Here is a 16,731-nt window from a genome sequence, read left to right as displayed (position 1 = left end):
TTTAAAAAATGTTTTGTATAGTAACAATGAGTATTTTGGGAGGACAGAGAACAACAGTTTTTCCTTTGGCTTAAGATAGTCAGCAGTTTGAAGTTGTTGAACTTAGAAGGCAGCAGCCCCGGAGGGAGCCCGAGTTCTGAGGCGGGACCCCAGCGTGGCAGCGCCCTGAGTCTTCGCTCCCTGCACAATGTTCACTGAGGTTCCCCCCGCGAAGGAGCTGCTGCGGTCACTTCTGATTCAGAGGGGTAATCATTTGATGGTGTGACTTTTTCATCTTATTCACTGTGATGAGTGATAATTTGTAAAATGCTTTTCCATTTTAAACCATAAATGTCTATATCCCAACAGACGAAGTGGCAGGCATGTTGGGAGTCTGAGGGCAGCACCTGCGCGTCTGCGGGCCTGTGAGCAGGGAGCGCGGAGGTGTGTCCGAGCAGCCTGGGGTTCAGCATCAGTGGCACCACAGCGTTCATCATCGTCACTTTCTACCGCTAATTGTAATCATAGCTGTACTCTTTTTTTTCTTGGTATTACAATCTCACTGGAGGCTTTTCCTTAATACCTTATTCCTATGAACACATTTGGGGCACAACAAATCGTCCTCCAAGTGTGAGGGTGGGAGGCTGCGGGCCGGGAGCAAGAAGAGTGCACACACTTTCCCTCGTTTTTTGGGAACCCAGCCTCGTCCAGCATGAGACTGTAGCTTAGCCCAACCCTCTGTGTCTGCAGGGAGACTTCGCCCACGGACCACAGACCCCCTGACACCGGGCGCCTCTGGAGGTGACCACAACGTCTCCATCCGCCCAGGACTGGCTGCGATTCCGCTCCAGGAGGCAAACACAGCTTCTGGCGTGGAAGTTGTCACGACAACACTGTCCATTCCCTGAAGGACAGCAGCAGCCCCTCCAAGACCAGGCACCCCTCCCCAGGGGGAGTAGTCACCTCAGCAAGACCAAAACGTTCCAGAGTCATTCCCTCCTTTTCCATCTTCACTTTCCTTTTTGATTCTGTCGACACCCTGGCCTCCTGCGAGGACACAGGAATATACTTCTGATTAGGGTAAGCATGTGCACACAGCCTCTTATATGCTTTCATTTTCAAGCCTTTGGTGCTCAGCTTTAATTGCTGGCACCAAGCCCTCAAGATGTCTCCGTGAAGCAGGTCAACTAGTGGCAATTTAAGGAACAACGGAGGAATTGGCATCTTCTTTCAAATTCTGACTCTCTTACTGTCTTGCGCCATCTCTTGTGCACAGGAAGCTTTGTCATCTTTCATAGACCTTTTCCGTGTGGTTTCCTTCCCTGAGGTTCTTCCTGTACTTGATTCACTGGCAGCCTGATGTTCCTTTTCAGCTTTTACTGGTTGGAATTCGGAAGCCAGTCCGCCACCCACCCCCTCTGCCCCGCCGACTTCATTTTGGACTTACATGTCTTGCCTTTTGCATTTTCCATATTCAGAATAGGACACGAGGTTGATAAAAAGAAAATCTTCTTCCTTCTGATATGGCCCCTGGCCCTTCATGGGCATCTCTTAAGAGATAAAACTGACACCAGATATTCCAGTACCTGAGATATAAATGTAAAAGTTCTGGAAGTCTCACAGATACTAAGCAAATTTAAAAAAAAAAAAAAGAAATTGTGTGGAGGCCCAAAACTCAGAACGCAGACAGCTCTATTGCTAAATAAAGAAAACAAAACAGCTCAGCTGACCAGGGCGTCATCCTATAAACCAAAGGTTTTGGGGTTTGCTTCCCGATCAGGGCGCATAGGAAGGCAACTGAATGATGTTTCTCTCCCTCTCTCTCTGTCTCTCTCTCTCCCATCTCTCTAAAATCAATAACTATGTTCTTGGGAGGATTTTTAAAAAGCAAACAATCCATAAGATAATCTTCAAATTCATTTTCCATTGTTAAAAGTCAAGGCAAAATTACATTCAAATTGATTTTTATGTACGAAAATTCTTTAAAGAAACTCATGTGTATACGCCCATCAGAAGTCACCTAAAGCCCCTCTTCAAGTTTTAGAAACAATTATGCAGCTGTAAAGTTTATTAGACAAGGCAGTCTCTACATACTGGAGTTTCCAGATTGGCCATAAGAGTGTTCTTGGAGTGATAAAGTTGCAGCATCTTTAAGAGATTCTAGGCACCTGCATTCTAAAGATTTCCAACTCATCTACACATCCAGGGGTGTGTTAGTACCTTTTATTCAATGATTTTGGAAACTGAGCTACCAAAATATATGCAGCAATTTAGAAGGAAGTGCCTGTTGAAAAGAGGTAAGACCCAGGAAGACGGGGACAGAATTTAATAGGACTTGGAAAAATGGATCCACAGGATTTTGTCAGTGTGCCACGCAGATGAAAGGAAAGACAAAGTAGACAAGAGAAAGTTGGATGTGAGTGGGTGCATCAACTATTAGAATAAGGGTATTTAAAAATATCAGTGTATTTCTTTGTATTTGTTTATGCTCATAAGTGTTGTATAAAAGGCTTGACGACCTCGATATCTCTGTGCCTTAGGAGAAAGGCGGGCTCACCTCAGCTGCCCGCCAGCCCAGGCTGCCTTTCTGAGTCAGTCTTCATCTCTAGGGCTTGGCAGTGTTGTATCGTAGTTTCAGAAACTGTGTGTGGTAAAGCCCCAGGAGTTCTTCTCCCCTAGGCATGCAGTCCCCCAAGTGATTCAAGGTCTGCGTGAGTTATGGTGGGATTTCTTACTTGGTTTGAAGAATCAAAGTCAGGATGACACACTGGTAAAAATTTTGAAAGTCCAGAGGTTAAATATCCAGCTCACCTGCTTGTTGGGTACGAGATCTCAGGGGAGTTAGTTATCTGAGCCTCACTATCTTTACGGTATTGTCTTAGGGATGAAACCAGTCAGCATAGTGTCTAGTCCATAGCTCAACAAACGGCCAGTCCATCCTTATGAACAGCGCCTACGTTGAATGCATGGAGGGACATCAATTGACATTTAAATGACATCTACTATATGGCAGGAAGTGCACTAGTTATTTTCATGCATTAGTTCCTCTAACCCTTACAAAGTCCCTGGGGGGATAGATATTCTTCTTCTATGTCATCAGAGACTGGAACTGAGATTGTAGCACAGCAAAGTAGAGTAGAAAATGCACTCAATGGAGAGGGTGTCTTATTAGATAGTTGCTAATTCCTCCTTCAGCTAACAGGTCATGATTCTATGACCCAATATGATAAAGTTAATATGGATGGAGTTATAGTCAGGTTTCTTAATTTTGACAAGAATTTTGAAGGGTAAAAATACCTTCCAGAAGCTGCAGTTACAATGAGTCAGCATTGGCAGGGGTTTTTTTTAGAGTAGTACTTGGGAGAAACAGTAATTATTATTTCAGAACTTGTCTCAGCAGTCCAAAATCTGAAATACATTTTGTCCTGGAAGCTATGGCCTATAATGTCAGAGAGAGTCCTAACTATAGTGCTATTCAGTGCTTGGGAGGAACAGAGTTTCTTCCCCTCTTCCGCTTACCTGCAAACTTGTGAGTTGCCACCTGGTGATAGCAGAGTTCCACGCCATCCAAGAGGGAAGGGTGCTCCTGAATATGGAGGAAGCCACAAGAAATGCTGATGGGCTTTTGTTCAAGGAATAGGTTTCTCTATTTTTAAAAAAAATGTCTAAAAGCTAGGTTATTAATTAAACAAGTATTATCTACCCGGACATGTTCAAGAGTAAATTTGGGGGGAAAAAATCTTAGAATTGAGAAAGTCTCTTGCTAGTGCTTCTTATAGGAACCAGCTAAATCATTTTTCTGTTCTGCTTAATTATAGAACCTGGTCACAGGGCTGTTCTCCTGGCTCACTTACAGCCTCCCTCTACCACGGCTGCTCCCCCTGCTATTCCTCATGTCCCATTTCCCTCTCTCTACCCATCACCACACAGCTCCCTTTCTATGGCTTTTCTGAACCACAGGGACCTCTTTTTCGCCTTCTGGGAACTCTCAAACCCCAAATACTATAGTATCTTTAATCAAAGCTTACAGTTTTTATTCTTTGTTTAAAAAAACATTTTGACAATTATCTCATGCTCTCTTTAGCTAGATTATTTGCAGATAAATAGTTTGAAAGGTCATGTATTTATTTTACACATTTTAATTGCAAGCCAGTATCCAATTCTGGTGCAAATAATAGTTCATGGAAAGTTTCATGGTTCAGACCTGAATATGTTTTAGAACCAGAAGGGGCAGCTTTAATGAATTTCTTTATTACACAATCAATCACTCAAAAGATTGCCATTGTCTAACCTTGATCACAAAGGCTTTAAGGCCTGGGGAGTTGCCCTGACCATTAAAATCCATGTTTTCTTTGTTACAAACACATGTCTAAAATCGAGTGGCAATAATTATAAGAAAAATTTTAAAGGCATCAGCTGACATTTTGCTCTTAACAAAAGCACCATGTACTAAATTAAATTCCTGATTTTATCTTACCACTACTCCACACCCCATTTATGAGTTAAATGAACAAAACCCTCTTTTCAATTATGGAGTTCTCTTTCCACTGTGTCATCTCAAAAAGGGTTATCTGGTCATCTCAAAAAGACCACCTCTCATTCCGAGGTAAAACACCGTGTTTGCCAGAATGCCCTTCTGCATGGTTTATGGTTTGGTTTTGGTCACTAGAGGAAATGCCCTGGCTAAGCCATCCTTCTCAGGAGGTCATGGTGGCCATTGGTGATGGCTTCTTAAACTTGTGCTAACTCCAGCTCTCCTCCAGGCTCCAGTTCTTCAGGCTGAAATCTTCGGCGAACCATTTCTCTGATTGTCCCCCTGTGTTCAGAGTCTCTTTCCACCAGCTCCGCCACATATGTGAAGCCGAGCCCTGTGCTAAGCCCTAACTTCTGCAATGCTTTGCAGCAGCTGTTTTCTGGACTGACCTGTTTCCATGATTAAAGCTTGTACAAATGATTATTACAGAAGATCTGGCAAAGAAAAAAGCTCACAAAATCCGGCAAAAATGTGTCTAGCGATGAGGGCAAACTAATTAATGGTGCAAATGGGAAGGATAAGTTTTCTCTTTTTACAGATGACTGAATTCACACAAGCAAAAATAAAATTTGAATGCAAGTGAGGGTCCTGCATTAGGTGTCTTTTCTGATAAAAATTCTGGATTTTTACTTTTGAAAACATTGCTTTTCACTGCTTGCTCTCCTGCCCTCTCCGAGAAGGCCGCCGCACCGCCAGATTCCCAGGGGTTGTTTAGCATATTCCCCAGCATGCCTCTTGCCTCGCCTCAGCCGTACCTTAGCTTGATTTCCTGTTTATTAATAGCTGAAATAGAAACTCTACTGACATTTAATGCATTCCACTGACATTGGCTAGCAGACTTCTTGTAATTGTCTGACCTTCTCATCCTCTCTGCATGTTAAAATTACTTAAGGAGTGGATGTGCTCGAAGTTCGGTGCCCTACGATTGTTGGAGGAAAAGGTCACACAAATCCAATAAACACATCATTTTATTTTCCACTGGTGCTGCAGTCCATGATCCAGTATCATATGCGTTGGAAAGAAAGTGGAAAAGATCACTTAGCTTTCAGGGAGCGCTGGCAGGACTCCCTAAGTCCCATACATTCCCTCACTCATCAATCTGTGTTTGAATTAAATTTCTGTCTCAGAGTTCTGGAGTAGTGAACCTTGTTTCATGTATGTTTTAAATTTTAATATGTGATAACACTGGGAAGAAGTTAACTATTAAACACCAAACTCAGAAAAGTTATTTTAGACTCATGTTTTAAATCTGAATTGAAGTTTTTCCTTTAGAGGACTAGGTTAAATTAAAATTTAAGTGAGAAGAGTTAATTTGATGCATCTGACTTTCCCCCATGCAATACTGTGTTAGTCAGGATGGGACAGGCTTCTCCATAGTGACAAACGACTCCCAAACCGCAGTGGCTTTTCACCGCAGAAGTTGAATTCCCACTCACGACATGGTGCACCGTGAGCCGGGAGGGGGTCTCTGCCTCTCAATCTCTCTCAGGGCCCCTGGTCACTGGACACCCCATTGCACCCCATGTTTCCAGAATTACAGGAGCAAGAGGAGGCGAGGTGGGGACTCATATACCTTCTCTCAAAGCTTCTGCTTGGAGGTGACACATGGAACTTTTCCATTCACACGTCAGTGCCCAAAGCGAGTCACATGGCCTTGATTACCTTCAAAGTGGGTGGAGAATTAGAATTTTATCATAGGCTAGAGGGAGAACTGGGATATGTATTCAGGAGCCGTAACTCAAGTTCTTTTTCAGATTCTAGAAACATAAGTGTTTTATTTATTGCTGTTATCACAGTTCATTACAGTCTAGTGTGCGTGTACACCTTATCGATGGGGCAACATTCCCTGGGGGCTGAGGACTGGTCCTCTGGAGGGGGGATGACAAAACTCAGAAATTACAGTGGTCTGTGGCCAAAGGGCCACATGATATGAACAGATATATTCTATGTTAAATTCTTATTGGTGAGGGGAGCGACTGGGAAAAAGTCTAAAAGGGCTCCTTACACGGTCAGTGAAAATGCAGTGGAGAAGTGCTGGTGGAGGAGAAACACACTGAACGTGAGAATCGGGAAGCGCACGTGTTCTGACCCTGGCATTTAAGTAGATGAATGAATTAGTCACTCAACTTGAAAACTTAGTTCTTCTCATCCTTGTGTTGGTCTCCTAGGGCTTTGGTAACAGACTACCGCAATCTGGGCAACATAAAACGACAGAAATTCATTCTCTCACAGCCCCAGCAGCTAGAGGCCCAAAACCCAGAGGTCAGCAGAGGCTTGTCCTGAAGGCCCTGAGGGAAAACCTCCCACGTGCCCGTCCCAGCTTCTGCTGGCAGCTGGCATCCCTGTCACTTCCTGGGTTGTGGCGACGATGTAACTGCAATCTCTGCCTCTGTCATCACGTGCTCCCCTTTGCTCAGTGCAAGCGTGTCCCCAACTCCCTCTCTCCCGATAAGAACACCCGTGCACTGGATTCTGCGCACCCTCATCCCGTATAATCTCTTCAGAACCTGATGACATCTGCAAAGATCCCGTTTCCAAGTAAGGTCACATTCACAGGTAGTGGGTGTTAGGGCTTAACATATTTTTGCGGAGGACACACTTAGGTTCTCAATATTCTCTGATTCCAAGACTGTGTATGTGACATTTTTCTCACGGTGCCCACTGCAGTCCAGGCTCTGTGTTTGAGGTAAACCGATTCCTTTACTGAAAGCATATTTGTTTAGTCCCTACGGTGTGCCTGGCATTGCTCTACACACTAGGGTTACAGGCATAGGGTAAAACAAACAAAAACCAGGTGAACAGTTTAACAAACTGTGGTACATCCATATTATGGAGTGTTACTTTGCAATACAAATAACACATGATCGATGCACACAATTTGGATGTATTTATAGGGAATTATGCTGAATGAAAAAAGTTAGAATTTTAACTCCAAAGGTTACATACTGAAATCCCTCTGATCAAGCACTTTTGAAATGACCAATTTTAGAACAGAGGAAAGTTAATAGTTGCAAGAGCTTAGGCAGAGGCATCAAAGGAAAGGTAGTGTGGTTCTGAAAGGGCAACATGAGGGGTCACTGTAATGATGGAGCTGCCCACTGTCTTGAGAGCGGTTGTGAGTACCTGAATCTACGCATGTGATAAAATTGTACAGAGCTAAACACATATACACACACCATGCATGCATGTAAAACTGGGGAAACTGAGTAAGAGCAGTGGACTGAATCACTATCAATATCCCAGTTTTAATATTATACATGTTATACTGTTACACTGTTATTTGGGAGAAACTGGGTAAAGTGTACATGAGTTCTCTGTTGTTTCTTACAATTGCATGCGAATCTACAATTACTGCAAAAAATTTTAATTAAAATTTTACCTGGAAAAGAAACTGCACAGTAAGAGGCTTCCAGAAATAAAACACAAACAATACACTAGTGGAGGAGATATGTCTTACTAGAGATCAAGAAGTAACGAAAACTAAAGAGACTGCTATTAGTACAAGGAGTCAGTCACATGGAACAGAGAATCCATAAGCAGAACCACGTTCATGTGAGACAGTATATTATGAAGGCTGTACTTCCTAGCATTCAGGAAAGGAAAGGTTAAGTGATGGAAAAGATATTATTAATTTGGAAAAAATAGACCTTTATGTCACATAACACATGAAATAATTCAAGATAGATTCAAGTTAATGTATAGAGCAAAGCTAAATAGCTGGTCATAGATGGAATACAGGAGAATTTGAAAAAAATATATAACTTAAGGAAAATACAAACTATTTTAAATAAATTATTTGCATACAGTTAATATATCAAAACACTTTTGCTCATTAAATGGGATAAGACCACAGTTTGTGAAACTTCACTGGCAGTTAGTTTGCTATGTTGCAACACCTAGAAAAGAACTCACTTGCCCAGGTAATCAGTTTGCCCTCATAGACAAGCGATTCTATTCATAGACAAGCGATTCTATTCATTCATATGTGGGGGTAGACATTCTACCCCCACATATGACGTGGTGGGTCTTCCAATAGCCAGCTCAGCATGGACAGCTGTGTTCTGGTCTGGTGCACTCTGCAGTTACAGCTGTGGCCCCTCTACTTCGTTTGCCACGGGCTATCACTTTTTTCCAAGTCTCAAGGAGTCATTTTTATAGCACATTAAGACCAGTCTCAGGTGTCCTTGGCAAGTTGTTAAATTATGAGTTACAGGAGAGTGTCACATGTCAACAAATTCTTCCATATCTGGATTTATAGTCTGTTTAGTACCCTCAAGATACATTTTGGGTATGCTCTCCCAGTCCTTGCTGGTATTATTTTAGCTAGATTCTGTAATTCTTCTGTGAAATGTCTCTCTGCTCCTCAAGCCTGGGCAGCACTTCCACGGTTGAGCCAAGCTGAAGCTTGACAGTAATTACTGACCTCAGAGCAGTGGCGGGGAAGGGAAAGTCCTTGAGGCAGGCAACCATCAGTCTGAGAGACAGTTGTCTCGGGTGACATCTTTGCCTGGTCTCTAGGCAAAGGAGGGCTGCCCTCCTTCAGCAAAGGAGGAGGGGGCATCTTTTGCCAGGCCAGAAGGTTTGGAGGAATGTGAGAGTTAAAAATCCTCAGCTGCATTTACTCTGACATCTCCTGCCTCCTTCTCAGCATCCCACCCCTTCCCTTTCACTACGTCAGGGGACCGTGTGTAGGGGACTTGCTGGGGCATCGTATTTTTAAATGCATGAGAGCTGCCTGGACTATGTATTCACACACACACACACACACACACTTTTTTGGGTTAATTGTTACAGATTCAGGACCTAATTTTCAGCCTGGTCATGTTCTGTTGTTGCAGGAGATGCTATCTGTTTAACTGTTGCCAAAGACATGTTCTGGCTTTTTGATAGAGGCTGGCATTTTCTTCCTTCAATGCAGCAGTAGCCCTTAACAGAAGCCACCCAATTTTAGTGTCCTTATTTTATCTCCATATCTTTCAAATCCTAGACATATAATGGAAGTGTATCCTTTCCCACTTGTATACCCTCCCAACTCACCACAGTCTCGGTAATTGTGATACTACAGCATGTGGGGTTATCATCCACAATTACTGCCAGTATTGGGGGCCTTACCGTCATGTGAACAGTGAATGGTACAATTCCAGAACTCCATCCTGAAATTCTGCTTCCTATCATCATTTCTGGTATGCCTTCTTAGTTGCGTTCTTGCAAAAGCAGACCTCAAAACAAAGATTTGAATGCAAGGAGTTTACTGGGGAGATGATTCCAGGAAACAGTGGTAAGGAAAATATAAGAGTCAAAGACGGACTTCCGCCAAGATGGAGGCATAGGTGGATGTGCTGTGCCTTCTCACACAACCAAGATTAGAGAAAACTAAATATTAGCAACAGAAAACACAGCCAGAACACGGAAAATTGAACTTTTCAGAAGTCCGTTAACAACAAATTCTTCAGCCTGACCAGTAAGGGGCGAAACCAGCGGCTGGTGAAGCAGGGTTGCACAGGAAAACGCAGTCAGACGCGCGGAATCCAGGCGCAGGGTTGAACCTAGTGAGCGACCGAGCGAGCGACCAGGAGAGCGACCGCGGGGGAGACAGCGGGGCAGCGGGGCTGCATGTTGACTGAGGTCTCGCATTTGTGCGCGGGTGGACAGGCAAGGGAGTGGGCGGTTGGACCGGGCCGGCAGGTCCCCACGGCAAGGGGCAGTGGAGGGCGCCGCCATTTCCCTGCTCTGATCCCACCTCCACATACAGCGTCATAACCCAGCGACTCTGAGTGGCCCGGCCCAGGTGAACCACCTAAGGCACTGCTCCTCCGCACCCAGCTGTGAGAAGCGGCAGAGGGGGTCGCCATTTCCCCGCTCTGGCCACGCCCCCACATACAGCGTCACAACCCAGCGACCTGGGAGTCCAAGGCGCCCCTTCTCACTTAAAGGGTCCGAACAGACCAAGAATGGCGCAGGAGGATCTCAGAGCCCCAGAGCCAATAGATCTAAGCGATGAAGAAATAGCAAAACTCACAGACGCACAGTTTAAAACATTGGTGATCAGGATCCTCACAGAACTAGTTGATTATACCGACAAATTAGACAAATATGTGAAGGCGAAACTAATTGAAATGAATGGAATTGCACAGGACACCAATAGCAATGAAAAGGAAACTGGGACTCAAATCAATGGAGTAGACCAGAAGAAAGCAAATAATGGCCAAACAGAAAAGAGTCAAGAAGCAAGAATTCAAAGAAATGAGGAGAGTCTTAGGAACCTCCAGGACATCTTTAAACGCTCCAACATCCGAATTATAGGGGTACCAGAAGGGGGAAATGAACAGCCACCAGTGGAAAACTTATTTGAACAAATAATAAAGGAGAATTTCCCCAATCTGGCAAAGCAAATAGACTTCCAGGAAATCCAGGAAGCTCAGAGAGTCCCAAAGAAGTTGGACCCAAGAAGGAACACACCAAGGCACATCATAATTACATTAGCCAAAATTAAAATGAAGGAGAGAATCCTAGAAGCAGCAAGAGCTAAGGGGACAGTCACCTATAAAGGAGTCCCCATCAGACTGTCAGCGGATTTCTCAAAAGAGACCTTACAGGCAAGAAGGGGCTGGAAAGAGGTATTCCAAGTCATGAAATCTAAAGACCTACATCCAAGATTGCTCTATCCAGCAAAACTTTCATTTAGAATGGAAGGACAGATAAAGTGCTTCTCAGATAAGATCAAATTCAAGGAGTTCATCATCACCAAGCCCTTATTATATGAAATGTTAAAGGGACTTATCTAAGAAAAAGAAGTTAAAGAAACATGAACAGTGAAAGGACAACAAACTCACAGTTATTAACAACCACACCTAAAACGAAAGCAAACTAAAAGGACAGCTAGATCAGGAGTGGAAACATAGAAATGAAGATCTCAAGGAGGGTTAGCAACAGGGGAGTGGGAGGAGGAGAAGGGGGGAGAAGGTACAGAAAATAAGTAGCATAGACAGTAGATAGAAAATAGATGGGGGGGGGGCAAGAATAGCATGGGAAATATAGAATCTAAAGGACTTGAGACACATGGTCATAAACTAAAGGGGGGTAATGGTGGGGATGAGGGGTAGGGTGGAGGGGAATAAAGGGGGAATAGAACAACTGTAACAGCATAATCAATAAAAAAATTAAAATAAAATTAAAAAAAAAAAAGAGTCAAAGACAAGGACCTAGCTGAGTAGCTCACTTGATTAGATCCTTGTCGAGATATGCCAAGGATTCAGGTTTGATTCCCGGTCAAGGCACATAAAAGAAACAGCTAGTGAATGCACAAATAGGCCAAATGGTTGATGTTTCGATGTCTCTCTCTCTCTCTCCTCCCCCCGCCCCGCCATTCCTCTCTCCCTAAAATCAATCCATAAAAATTTCCTTAAAAAGTCAAAGATAACCAATATAGAACGCCTTACCACAGAAGGTAACATTGTGAAAAACTTGAGTTTAATCCCAAAGGGGAAATCATGCAAATGTGTGCCTTAGAGTTTGTCTTAGAAGGGGTTGGGGGATGTAGTAGACTGCTCTGCCTAGTTTTAGGAATTGTATCTCTACCCCTTGTGCCTAAGGGCGAGAGATGACCTTTGGAATGCCAGCCGCAGGAGACAAAGCCTGTCTCTGGTAGCAAATGCTGCCTCAATTCCTCCCCCTGCCCCCAGAGCTTGGTCGAAAGTCAATGACCGGTAAGACCCCTCACAGCGGGGGGCAACCTAAGCCAGACTAGATCATTTGGGAGGCCTTCTTGGAAGAACTCAGGGGCAGGGGCTGCAACAAAGAACAATGGACTTTCGCCCCGCCCCGCCCCGCCCCACCCCCAGCTTTGTCAAAGCCCAAGTCCCCATGTCCTCTGGGAGAAGCGCTTCTTGGCTCTAATCCCCTGAAGCCTGAATACCTGTTGGGGAGAGGTGCAGCTCCTTGCCTTGCTAGAGCGTGCCCTGGGGAAAAAATCTGGTACCACAAAGACTTGCTGATAAACCTGTGAAATCTGCTCTGCTAAGAGTGCTTTCATTCATATGATAAAGGTCCAAGAGGAAATGAGTATGTCTCCCAAAGTTTCTGCAACTCTCTTCCTGACAGACACTCACTCAGACTGAAGCCCTCAGATCTTTGTAATGTTATCTACTGTTTGATCCTTGCTGCCCTGTATTCCTGTGGATTACAACCCAATAAAAGGCTATGGAGAAAGGTGCTTGAGGCCTTTTTCTCCTTGGAGAAACTGGCCACTGCAGGCCTGTCTCCCCTGAGAAACTGGCCACAGCCCACCTTCTCCATCCTAAACAGATCTCATCTTGTCTCGGCCATATTTATTCATTCACGCTTGTCTGTGGCACCGGGGGACCTTGTGAAGTAGTCGCCCCCACAGGGGGAGGGGTACTTACAGACCACCTCAGCCAGGGTTAGTGGGGGGTTGCTCCCAAGTGTTAGTTTTTGAGTATTCTGACTGCTAATGGTTATGAGGTTTCTGCGAGGGTGATGAAAATATTCTTGAAATGGATGGTTGCACGAACTTACGAATATACTAAAAAGCACTAAATTTTATTCTTTAAAAAGGTTAGTTTTCTTGTAGGTGAATGAAATTTCATATAATATATGCAAATGGTCACCCCACTAGATAAAATGTATGTAGACGTAATGCATTCTATTTAATAGTGAGCCACAGATAAGACGTTCACAACATAGTCAACCATTTACTGGAAGGCAGTGACATTGTTTATTGGTTTTTGTCTCTACAAAGTATTTGTATATATTTATTCCTGTTTGTTTATGCTTTTATTCTATAAAGCAGATTCCCAAAAGGGCCATTTCTGGCCAATTTTTTAGCAGATACCTTAAACTATTTTGCAAACATTTAACAAGTCACATTTTCTCTTAGCCATACATGAGAGAGCTCACTTACATACACTCTCACTAGCACTAAATTTTTTTTCACTGAGAGGTAAAAATTATTTTATTTCCACTTGAGATTCAGTATCTTTATATATTTCTATTGGCCTTTTTCAGTTTCTACTTTCCTTATCATTTGTCTGTACAATTTACTTTATAAAAGCTGTTCAATTTTATCATATGCCACATCAAGTATTTTTCTCCTTTATTCTGTCGGTATAATGAATTATATTCTTAATCATTATATTTGGATTGAAAATAATTTGGCCAGATAGACTATTATTTGAATAACTAGAATTTCTATTTTTTATTTGGAAAATTTATATTTCTTCTAGTAAGTAATATTGATTTATAGTTCTCTCCCTCAGTTATATTTATCTGGTTTTGCCATTTAGCCTATCTTTGCTTCGTAAATAAGACGTATGGGATCTTCTCATCTTTTTTTGTGAATAGTTAAAACAACAGGAATCATCTGTTTTGCGAGGCGACACAGATTTCAGTGATGAAATCATCAGGGCCTGCAGCTTTCCTGAAAGGCAGATCTTTAGCTGTGTTTCTAATTTGTTATATGGAATGGTTTATTTGACTTTCTATCACTTGCTAAGTGAACCTGGTTTATTTATATTCTGTGAGAAAGTCATACATTTCCCTAAGATTGACATGGTTGTACATATTTTTATAATTTAAAAAATCTCTCATAACTTTTACAGTTAATGTTGCATGTTTTCATCTTCCTCTCTTTTACCCTTAATTAGGTTTGTCAGGGTTATCTAAATTGTAAGTAACAGGTTTGTTTTTATGTCTTTTTAAGTCGTTTTTGTTTTTAATTTCACTTTCATGAATTCTTTCCTCCTACTTTCCTTTTCTAAAAAAGGCGTTATTTATTTATTTTTAGAGAGAAGGGAAGGGAGGGAGAAACAGAGGGAGAGAAACATCAACGTATGGTTGCCTCTCACATGGCCCCGAGTGGGGACCTGGCCTGGAAGTCAGGCATGTGCCCTGACTGGGAATCGAACCGGTGACCCTTTACTTCACGGGCCTCTACTCAACCCACTGACCCACAGCAGCCAGGGTCATTTATTTTGAGAGACAAAGGAAGTGAGCGAGAAAGAGAGGGAGAGAAACAGCAATGTGCGAGAGGGACATTGGTGATTACCTTTCCTCTCGTACGCACCCTCCCAGGCATGTGTCCTGACCGGGGATGGAGCCGCACCAGTTAGGGCCCTCCTACTTTCTTTAGGTTTAGTTTCTCTTTTCTATTTGTTAAGTTACACATTTAACTTATTTTCAGTTCATTGTTTAAAATAAATGCTTTGAGTTACTGTCTCTTAAATACAGCTTCAGCTGTGTCTCACAGGATTTTTGATAAAAAAGTTTTCATTTTCATTACTTTCTAGATAATTTGCCATTTACATTTTATTTTTCTTCAGGGATGGTTTAAAAAGAGTTTATAAAAACTGTCTTTAAATTGAAAAGGAAATACATGTCCATGGGAAAATGCTGAAACAGTATACAAGGATGTACTGTAACAAGAGAAAACTCATCTTAATCAGATTCTGGTGTTTCTCCAGTAATATGAACATATTGTGCAAATATATGTTGTGAAATGTATTTCTTAACTTTTATTTTATCTCATTAGAAGGCTTGCAAGGTCATTGGTATGGTGTTTGAGAAGCCAAAGGCTTGTTCTACTCTGGTCTTGAATCTCTAAGCCCTCTATAGTTGGAACTTAAGAAAGGGTCATGGAATGGACTCATATGCTTTTCCAAGTTTGTGGGTACTGGTTTTATTTTGTTTGCTGTGGAAATCTAGAAGTGAGAATTAACTACCTCCTTAAATTCATCTGTTAAGCGCCTTTACGAGATGGACTCCACTCTTGGTGGAAAGGGTTCCTTCTGTTTATGTCCTATGATGGTGGTGCCAAGGGGTATTTGCAGTTTTGCAGCCCATGAACTCTGTCTTCCTTCCCCAAACAACCACAAACAAACAATTATTCTAAGTAAAGTCTATGCTTCCCTTGCAAAGATGGCTTCAAGGCAAATGCTCCAACAGGCTCCTCTTCATCTAGACTGCCTAGACACTTGCAGCTCCTGGAACAGTTCCTAATGATCTCCATGTCCTGTTACTCACATTCTTTTGCAGTCTCCTCCGTGTATGTGAGATGAAGCAGATTGCCATAGGAAGAACCTATGGTGCAAAGAACTAAGGGCAACCTCTACCAATAGCTAGCAAGGAGCTGAAGCCCCAAAGTTAACAGCCTGCAAAGAACCGCATCCTGCCAATTGCCTGAGTGAGCTAGGACAGGGAGCCCTTTGAGTTTTAAGCCTTGACGTGACTGCAGCCTCCTGAGAGACCTAGTGTCGGAGAACCCATGTAAGCTGTGCTCAAATTCCTTGCCAAAGACACTGGTACTATCAATGCTGTTTTAAGCCACTATATTTTAGGGCAATTTGTAACAGAGCAATAGATAACAAATACACCAGTGTTGTACAAATTCCTTGCAAAACCTGTAAATACTGGGAGTTCTTTTTTCATGTAATTGGTTTGGAGAAAACAGTTATGTGCCTCACACACCCCCAATCACCTGTTCCCATCAGCTCATGCTCATACTTTCTGAAAGGCCACACACACATGCAGGCTATGGAGATTAAAAAATGATCAATGTGATCGGGGAGAACAAAACTTAGAGAAACATTACCATTATATTATATTAGAATGGCTAAAATAAAACATATGAGTACCACTTCCCAAGGAGGGTAAAGACCAACTCAACCTCTCAGACTCTGAAGCTGGGACTGTGAAAGGGTATAGCCATTCTAGAGAACAGTTTTGCAGTTTCTTACCAAGTTAAAAACACAGTCCATGACCCAGCAATCACACTCATGAGCATGATTCTAGAGAAAGGAAAACTTCTGTTCATAAAACCACCTATATACATGAATGTTCAGAGTAATTTTACATGCAATAGCCCAAACCTGGCAGATTAGCCAGGGTTCTTCAGAGGAACAAACAGTAGAATGTGTGTGTGTGTGTGTGTGTGTTCCTTGCATTGATGGAAAAAGTCTGCAATGGTTATATAATCTACACATGTGACAAAATTTCCTGAAACTGTAGCCCCCAAAAAGTGAGTTTAAAATCTTATGAAATTCCTATGTGGTCTGTAACTCAGTTAACAATACACACCAGCTTTAGGCTCCTGACTTTAACAATGCACTATGGCTATGTAATGTCGACATACACTGACTTCTTTTACAACAGGCGAAGTGTCACTGTGTAGTAAGCACAATGCTTTGCCGTCTAACTCAATAGCA

At 42.6% G+C, this 16,731-nt stretch overlaps 1 pseudogene; it reads right to left on the bottom strand.

Moving 5' to 3' along the window:
- Positions 1-538: 538 nt before the first annotated feature.
- LOC119051668 (developmental pluripotency-associated protein 4-like) lies at positions 539-1,451 on the bottom strand (annotated as a pseudogene).
- Positions 1,452-16,731: the final 15,280 nt, after the last annotated feature.

The sequence above is a fragment of the Artibeus jamaicensis genome, unplaced genomic scaffold, assembly GCF_021234435.1.
Source record: "Artibeus jamaicensis isolate MK-2021 breed Jamaican fruit bat unplaced genomic scaffold, CSHL_Jam_final scaffold_1964, whole genome shotgun sequence".
Taxonomy (NCBI): domain Eukaryota; kingdom Metazoa; phylum Chordata; class Mammalia; order Chiroptera; family Phyllostomidae; genus Artibeus; species Artibeus jamaicensis.
This window is presented reverse-complemented; position numbering and strand designations above follow the sequence as displayed.